Below are 8,459 nucleotides of genomic sequence, written 5' to 3' on the forward strand. Positions count from 1 at the left end.
ATTTGAAGACATGAGGTATTTTATTCACTTAAATTTCACTAGAAATGCACAGAAGATGCATAGAAAATGCATAGAAGAATTAAACTAAACAAGGTGCCAAGTTTTGGCAAAATCACAGCACATATTACAATATTAAAAATTCTGACTTATTAACTTTCACTTTTCACTACATTAAACATTTTGATGTCTACAAATCTATGTTTTTTAACCTATCTTAGTACTTGAACAAAATTTTAAATTATGTATAAATTAAGAATATTAATGTAAAGTTGAAAATAAAAATAAAATTTAGGTAGCCTTAAGTGTAAAATGTGAGAGATTGAAATCACAAAACATATATTCCAATCTTGTCACAAACTGTGTGACTTTGAATTTCACCTCTATGAGACTCAGTTTCTCATCTGAGTAAAAAGGATAATATGTAACCTATGTATTTCATAGGCGCTATAAAAGTAAATGAGGTAATACACATTTAAATCCTTTGAAAATACCAAAATAATATTTGCTGTTATTATACCATATATATGTATACAGGTACAACATAATAAAATCTTTCCAGGTTGCAACATAATAACTTACATTAAAAATATATACCTTTTCCCCAAGTTAAATATAGCTTAACATTTCTCTTTAACCTACAAATATACTTAAAATTACCTGTACAAAAAAATAAAATCCCTTTATTTTTTCAAGTGAAAACTGTCAATTAAGAGTCAATATCTGTGCATCTTCTTCCTCAATGCTCTGAAACCTGGCTGTCAGCTTCACTGCAGACAGCTAGTGAAAGACAGCTTTAATAAATAAAACAGCTGGTTTGTTCTCAATTCTTGTTTTATTTTATCCTTAAAGATTTTTTGAGTATCTCCTGCACCTATTCAAGATTCTGCAAAATGACAATGCTCTCTTGTTTTTTATTTCTGATTACTATTATTTTTTGTTTTTTACTGCTTCAGCTTCTTGTTTTTCCAGTGCAGGTGCTGTATGAGCCCTCATCCTTGGGACTCCTTTTGGTGCATCCTAATTTGACTCAACGTATTCCAACAGACTCGGGCATCATTTCTGTGTAGCCAACTTCCAAATCTGTCTCTTTCCCAACCCCCTTCCTAAATTTAAGTTCTATATTTCTAACTGATGACCAAAAATTTCCATCCATATGCATTTTATTCTGTGGTAAAGTGAAAATCCCTATTTTTCCTTTGTGTGAAACTCCCTCCCTGACTTTGTTGGTACTTTTGGTAGTTACCTAAGAAGAAATTTTGGAATCATCAGTGATTTGCCTACTGTTCCTCACTTCTCAATTCTGTTACTACTGAGTCCATCTCTCTGATCTGTCTCTCTCGTCCATCTACGCTATTCTCTATTTTTATTTTCTACTGCTTTACTGGGACTTCATTCTTTTCTGAAATTCTTTTACTGGCTCTTATGTAATCTGCTTCCGTCTCTCACAGAAATTATACATATTAGACAGGATAACAAGGAAATAAAAATGCTCCTCTGCTTTTGATGCCTACTAATTGCCTGAAAAATAAACTCCAAATTTTTGCATGGCATTTGAGAGATTCGTATCAATCTATTTCTAACCTGTTTTTCCAGTCTCATTCTGCCCACACTGTTATGTCTCTAGGATGTGATATAAGTTTCCAGTTTCATTCTCTAGTTCATGATGTTCCCTCATTGCTATGGTTGTTCTTCATTTGTTAAAAGACTACATATTCTGGGCATGTGTGTTACTTTTGCTGTGATACGTTCTCTATCCTGCCTTTTGGGTAAAATTAGCTACCTTCTTTTGTATTCTTCTATTGCATAAAGTTGAATTTTACTTGTAAAGTTTGTTTCCTGCAGTGCATTGCACTTAAAAGGAAAAAGTCTTAGCCATTTTGGTGAATTTATGCTTCACATCATACCTGATAAATAGTAAATATCCAATAAATATGACACAAATTCCTAATTTATGTAATAATGAGAATATTTTAGAATCATCATCCATAAGACATTACAAAACTTTTAGTCAATTGTCATTAGAATTAAGTAAAAATCATTTGGATTTGGTAATAACAGTGAAAATATACTCTAAAGAAGGAATTGTCCATTATAATCCTCCATGTTTTGTTCTTTTTTGGTACCAGGAATTGAATTCAGGACCATGCACTTATGGGGTAGGCACTTATGCCACTGAACTATAGCCCTGGCCCAATTCTCCATGTTTTACACAAATCAGTTAACTTTTCCCTTGCCATCAGTTTAGAAGGAGGATGAAAAAATATGAAAATCTAGTCAAGTATCTCATTGTCTAAGTGATATGAAGCCAATCTGTCTACCAAAGTTAAGGCCATCTCAGATGCATGAGAAAAACTTGTCAGGATGGTAGGATGTACAGAGGTTGAGATCTTGGTTCTGGTCCTGAACAGTCTGTGGAAGATCCTCCTTGTTCTAGAAGAATCCTGGTGACTTCACAGATGTTGATGTAGATATTTGGTGAGTCAAACAGTCATACACATGTAGGATGAAGATTATGAAATGAAGTTGCTGATTCTCTGGGAAGAGTAAAACAGAAAGGTCCTACTGAAGGTCCCAGTACAACAGTAATGTCTTCTGAACTACAGCCATAATTTGATGTCATAGCCTTTATTGTAACCACAGCAACACCTGACAAAGTACCTTTTCACCCAGAATGAGCAACCCCACATGCTTTTTTGACGTGATCTGCAAAAACTAAAGGTGTATAATCAGCACCAAGTGCTGCAATTGTGACTCCTCTCTGATTTGTGGTTATTCTATCATAAAATTCAGGCTCCTTTTTTCCATGATCCAGACTTCATTGGTATGATCAGTCTTTACTTGGTAAAATTTCTGTGCATTAAATCCTGCAGTATTCACCAAGCTACACAGGTTTTCTTGAAGAACTGTTTTGGGGTCTCTCCGTTTGGAACTACTGAAGAGACTGAAAGAGCTAAGAGTTGGTATGTAAGGTATCCCACCTGTTCTTATAGTAAATCCATGTATGAAAATGTCTGGGATCAAAGGAGATGTAATAATAGTTAATTTTCCATTTAGTGCTGGCAGACTTCTCAAATCTATTTTTATTTCATCCTTTATTTTTTTTTTATTTCAGGAGCTGTGATTATGCTTATTTCAGTGGACTGCTTCAAAAGGCCATTTTTTACCTGTAAATCTTCAAACTCAAAACTGTAAACCTCAGTGAAGAGTTGGTCAATAAAAGCCTTCATTAACTTTTTCCTGTGTACTGGTACGGTCACCTGAATGCTGCTCAAATTTTTTTCATCAATTTTTTGCTTAATTGTATACAAAGAGGCAGCCATGCTCGGATTACTTACAATCTCGAAGTCACTTAGGAAGGTTGAAAATTCATTGCTTGTTTCCAATTCACAATTATCACGTTCACTATCCCATTCACGGCTGATGTTACTGCAACATATTATGCAAAAGTACTGGCCTCTGCCAGCGTTGTGGTATCGGACAGCACTCAGTATCTTCAATAATGTCTGATTGCAGTTTTCCTGAGGGTTCAATTCCAAGCCAAATAGATAAATCAAAACTGCTTCTGCCATTCTCCAATACTGTATGAAATTCTCCAAAGAATACTTAGGTGTGAAACAAGTAATCTTTCCCGGCCGCGAGTCCCTTTGCCGCTGCGGGTGTCCACCGCTAGGCCCAGGGCCCTCGATGGAATTTTAAATTTCCTAAATATCTGTTTGAATGTGTTTCATGCATTCTACCTCTTTTCTATATTGTTCACTCAAGGTTTCCATGAGTTGTCTATGTGCTTCTATTTTTTTAACAATGTCTTCTTTGGATATGCTGAATAGTTCTTTCATTATTGTTGTCATTTCTTTTTTTACCCGAGACATTTCTGATCTGATGTCTTCTATGGCCTGATGGAGTTGTTTCTTTACTTCAGTTGCTATCATTTCAGAAATTTCAGGTGTATGACTTGCATGTTTTTCTGTGTTGATGTCTCTTGGACTTGTTCTGGGTGGTGTGGATGTCTGAGATGCATCTTGCTCCTTCATTTTGTCATTTTTGAAGATCCAGAGGTTCCCTGGAGCGCAGCCTCACTCTCCCAATTGTGTGTGAGTAGCAGGGCGAGTGTCTGAAGATCCCCAGTGCTCAGTGCAGCTCCTGTGCTGGTGAGTGGTGGCAAGGTGGCTTCTCAGATGCTCCCAAAACTTTCTTGCATTCAGTTGGCTGCCAGGTGTGTGGGAGGGGCAGGAGAGGCTCACTGGAGTTCCTGAAGCTGTCTGGGGTTCAGCCGGGCTTCCGCAAGAGTAGAGGGGAAGTAGGTCATGGTTACTGAGGCTTCAGATATTGCCCAGTACCGACCCTGCTTTCCACACCTGCAGGGGAGGGGTGAGGGTGGAGTCCCCAAGGCCAATGACTCTGTCAGCTGGGCACTGAGGGGGATGCGAGCTGTTCTGGGAATGACCATTGAGGCCCCAGAAGATGTCCAGGCCTCTATGTGCTCACACATGAGTGGGGGAGGCGCAGGAGCTGCTCACCTGGGTTCCTAAAGATGTCCAGGGTTCAGCCCAGCACACACAGACACACTAGGGGTGTGGAGAGTGGCCACTGAGGCCTCAGAGGGTGCCTGGGTCTCCACCTGCCTCACACACTGGTCAGGGAATCACAGTGGTGGCTCACCGAGCTTCCTGAAGATGTCCAAGGTTCAGCCCAACACCCGCAGACACACTATGGGTGTGGAGGAGTAGCCACCAAGTCCCCAGAGGGTACCTGAGGCTCCACCTGCCTTGCATGCTGGTCAGAGAGGTTCCTGAAGCTGTCTGGGGCTCAACATGTTAATTTTTATATGTGTGTCAGAGTCATAATTTTTTACCACTTTGAAAAAAGTTATCTTAACTGTAATAAACAGCTATGTCTTTTCTGAGGATCTAAAAGTAAAATAAATTGGTATACTTACCATTATTATGTTCTGATGAATAATAATTGTTAAATAATTTCATGACATTATAAGCCAAGTGTACAGGTATGAACTAATTTTCTTTTGTTTTTATTTCTTCAGATAATTGATGGTTAATCTTGGTTATCAGCTTGATTGCATTGAGAAATACCTAGAAAACCGGTAAGGTACCATTTTGGGGTGTGTCTAAGTATACTCTCCAATGTCACTCCTCCAAGACCCACCTGCAACTCTGAAGGGAGCTCCAGGCCTTAAGCCTTGGACTGGGACCTCCTCATGGGTCCCTCTTATTCTGAGACTCTTAGCTCCTTCATTGAATAGCTTCTGTTTCTTCCTGTTTTCCAGATTATCCAGACTTGGATGGTATAAGCCAATCTAATGTGTTTCTTTTTATAATTATACATACATTCTAATGGTTCTGTTTGTCTAGAGAACTCTAATACACCTTTAGTTTCAGGAATCCCTACCAAATTTTTATACCAGAGGCCTGGATGCATTTTCAGTAAGCATGAGGGCTCACTAAAGTATATATAAGCATACTGACTTTGAAACCAGTTCAAAACAAAAATGCAGTAACATATCTTGAAAACTTGTACCAAGAATTTGAAAGTCCAAAGGTGTTTCTGAAAAAAAAAAAAATTATTTGAAAGAAAAGAAAACCTGCTGTCTTAGTTACTATTCTCACTGCTGAGGCAAAATACCTGACACCCAAAGTGAAAGGAGGAAAAATTTATTTGGCTTACAGTTCATAGAGGTTTCAGTCTATACTTAGCTGGCTCCAAGGCAGGGTAGCACATGGCAGAGGGGCATTGCAGAGGGGAAACAGTTCATTGCAGGCAGAAGACAGCAAAAGCAAGTAAGGGATGACAACAACTCTCTCTATCTCTTACATATTATCCAGGCTACTTAGGGTTGGTAGCACTAACATCCTTAATCCTGTTGCCTTCAATTCTAGCATTGCACCATGAATTAATTCCAGCATCACACACTCTAGATCCAGCCACCTCTGAAAAAGCCCCACCTATGACTGCATGAGGCTCTGGGGAGACATCTAGACACAAACCATAACACCTACTATATGGACTCGTCTTGTTAACTTACTTTCATACACTTAAAACTGATAAAGAGGGGTCATGCTCCCTTTTCTTTTATTCCAAGTTCCAAGGAAGTCTTGGCACAGTCTTTCCTTCTTGACTGGTGTTTTTCATCCTGCCTTCCTCCTGTCTCCTTCACTGAGCAAATGCTCCCAGTGCATCCATTAAGGTCACACAAACGGCCCTTTGTGAGGCCTTCCCAGAGCTAGTATGCAGTCAGCAGATCTCCTTTGTGCTCTCTAGCTTGGTCTCCATATCTACATATCCATACACTGTATCAGTCAGCTACCTGTGTCTGTGGCAAAATGGCTTACACACACAACTTAAAGAAGGAAGGATATATTTTGGTTGATGGTTTAAATCCATGGTGGGCTGGGTCCAAGGCAGAAATATTATGACAGAAGGGCATGAGAGAGGAAAGCTGTTCACCTCATGGCAGACTGAAGCAGAGAGTAGTGCAAGAATCAAAGAGAAAAGGGCCAGGGACCCACTAGAGTCTCCAAAGTCCCTCCTCCATAATCTACCTAGACCAGTCCAGAAGTGTGATTTACTAATCTAGCTATCTCTCAAGTCAATCAAGTTGACAATTAAGATCAACCAAGCATCACATACAATTTCTGTGTTTACTCATCAAACTTCTACTCCAATAGTTTTCCAACTCACCACAACTATAAGTCAAAGTCTGGAATCTCCATGCCTCATTCATGCTAACTTTCTCATTGGATTCTCTCTTTGGATTCATTTACTCTGATGATGTTCCATCTTTTCCTTCAGAATAGAAGTCAAATCTGTAGTCCCTGAATCCAAGACACTCCTAGGCCTCACTCAGGTGAGGGGTCTGTTCAGATCACCATGGTTGCTACTCTCTGCTTTGCTTTGGTCCCTTTAGCGTGCATCATCACCTTTATACCATATTCATTGATTTATCTTGTTTCTTGTCTTTTCTCCCTCAGGAAAGAAAACTCAAAGTTGAGAGTTTTGCCTGTTTTGTTCACTGAAGTGCCCACAAAAATCATTCAATAACTCTTTAATGAATTAAATCTCAGGTTTCCATGCCACTCAATTAGGTATTATTGGCAAGCCCAGTATTTACCAGGCAATATATTATACATTTAAAAAGAATTACTAGTTTCATGAGGTCCCACTAGACAAGACAGGTCAGTTCCAGGATAATTTCAACACACAAAAACAAGAAGAGATCAGTTTAATCCTTAATCCAGGTCTAGGAGCACAAAGTTTGTCATTCCAGCACTCTGGGAGGGTGAGGCAGGAAAACTGCAAGTTGGGGGAGGGTGTCACTCAGTGAGACCTTATGTCAAAATTTAAAAACAAATACATAAAAACTCTAGGCTTGTATGTCTGTGAGAAGGCCTGGGTTCAACCCTTAGTACTACCCAAAACCCCAACAATGACAACATCATCAAACAAAGAAGAACCAGTTTGACAACCTTCCAATTTCTGCATCAATTCCCTGCTTCATCTCAGTGTTCCACTGTTCCATCCATTCCATCATAAAAGGACTTTGGACTATTCCCTGAGACCAGACAGGCTTAATGCAGTGGTGGTAAAGTACAGCGGAGGAAGTTTACCGTGTTTACAGTGTTTGGGTTTTTTTCCCTCCTTCAAGACACTTGCTAGGTGTGTTTATTTTTCTCTGACATTAACAGGGCCAGGTGCCAAGCGCTCAAAGGAGTTTTACTGGATAGGAACAGGAAGAAGGGGAGGAGTACCGAATGCTAAGGTGGCTTTATGAAATTGCATGTCAGAAACCATTGCCATAATAGTTTGAGGCAGGGAGCCCAACTACAGACAGGGTGTGTGCTGGGGTAAAGCTCAGCAGCAGGGATTTAACTGGGGGGTTGACACGCAGGGGGTGGGGAGTGGGTAGCATTGGGGCGGTCTGTTCCAGGAGGCACATTTTGGGGGGCATTGTTGGCTCAAAGAAAATTATGGGATAATAACTTAAGGTTCTTTTGAACTCTATTTGATGTTAAACTGAGTTTTTTTTAGGCGCGTCTGAACCCAGCAACACTGTCTCTAGCCGCCCGACTGCCTACAGGCGAGTTGTATGGAGTGGTTTCCGTTCGCCTCTTAACCTTGGCACTGAAGGACCTTCCAGGGCAGTGGGAAGTCTGGCTATGCCACTACAGTAGCGCTGTGCCACATGGGCAGTGTTAATCTGCAGTTCTAAGGCTCCTTCCAGCTCCAAGATTCTATCTAGGAAGGACAGAAGAAAGGGAAGGAAGAGGGGAAAGGTTTGCGGGCAGATGATTTTTAAACACTCCGAAGCGTCGACTTCGTGTTCTAGACCTCGAGCACCAGTGACTTCCAATAGCGGGGGAAGGCTCCGGGACTGTTTAAAAGAAAGCCCAGTTAGCACGCAGGGACACCCCGCGGTTCCCTTAAGAGGCAGCCGGGCCCTCCCCCGG

General features: G+C 40.3%; 1 pseudogene; it reads right to left on the reverse strand.

Moving 5' to 3' along the window:
- Positions 1-2,283: 2,283 nt before the first annotated feature.
- LOC102024389 lies at positions 2,284-3,569 on the reverse strand (annotated as a pseudogene).
- Between the last annotated feature and the right edge of the window lie 4,890 nt (positions 3,570-8,459).

This window comes from Chinchilla lanigera, unplaced genomic scaffold, assembly GCF_000276665.1.
Source record: "Chinchilla lanigera isolate Chin_1 unplaced genomic scaffold, ChiLan1.0 scaffold00043, whole genome shotgun sequence".
NCBI classification, from domain to species: Eukaryota; Metazoa; Chordata; class Mammalia; order Rodentia; family Chinchillidae; genus Chinchilla; species Chinchilla lanigera.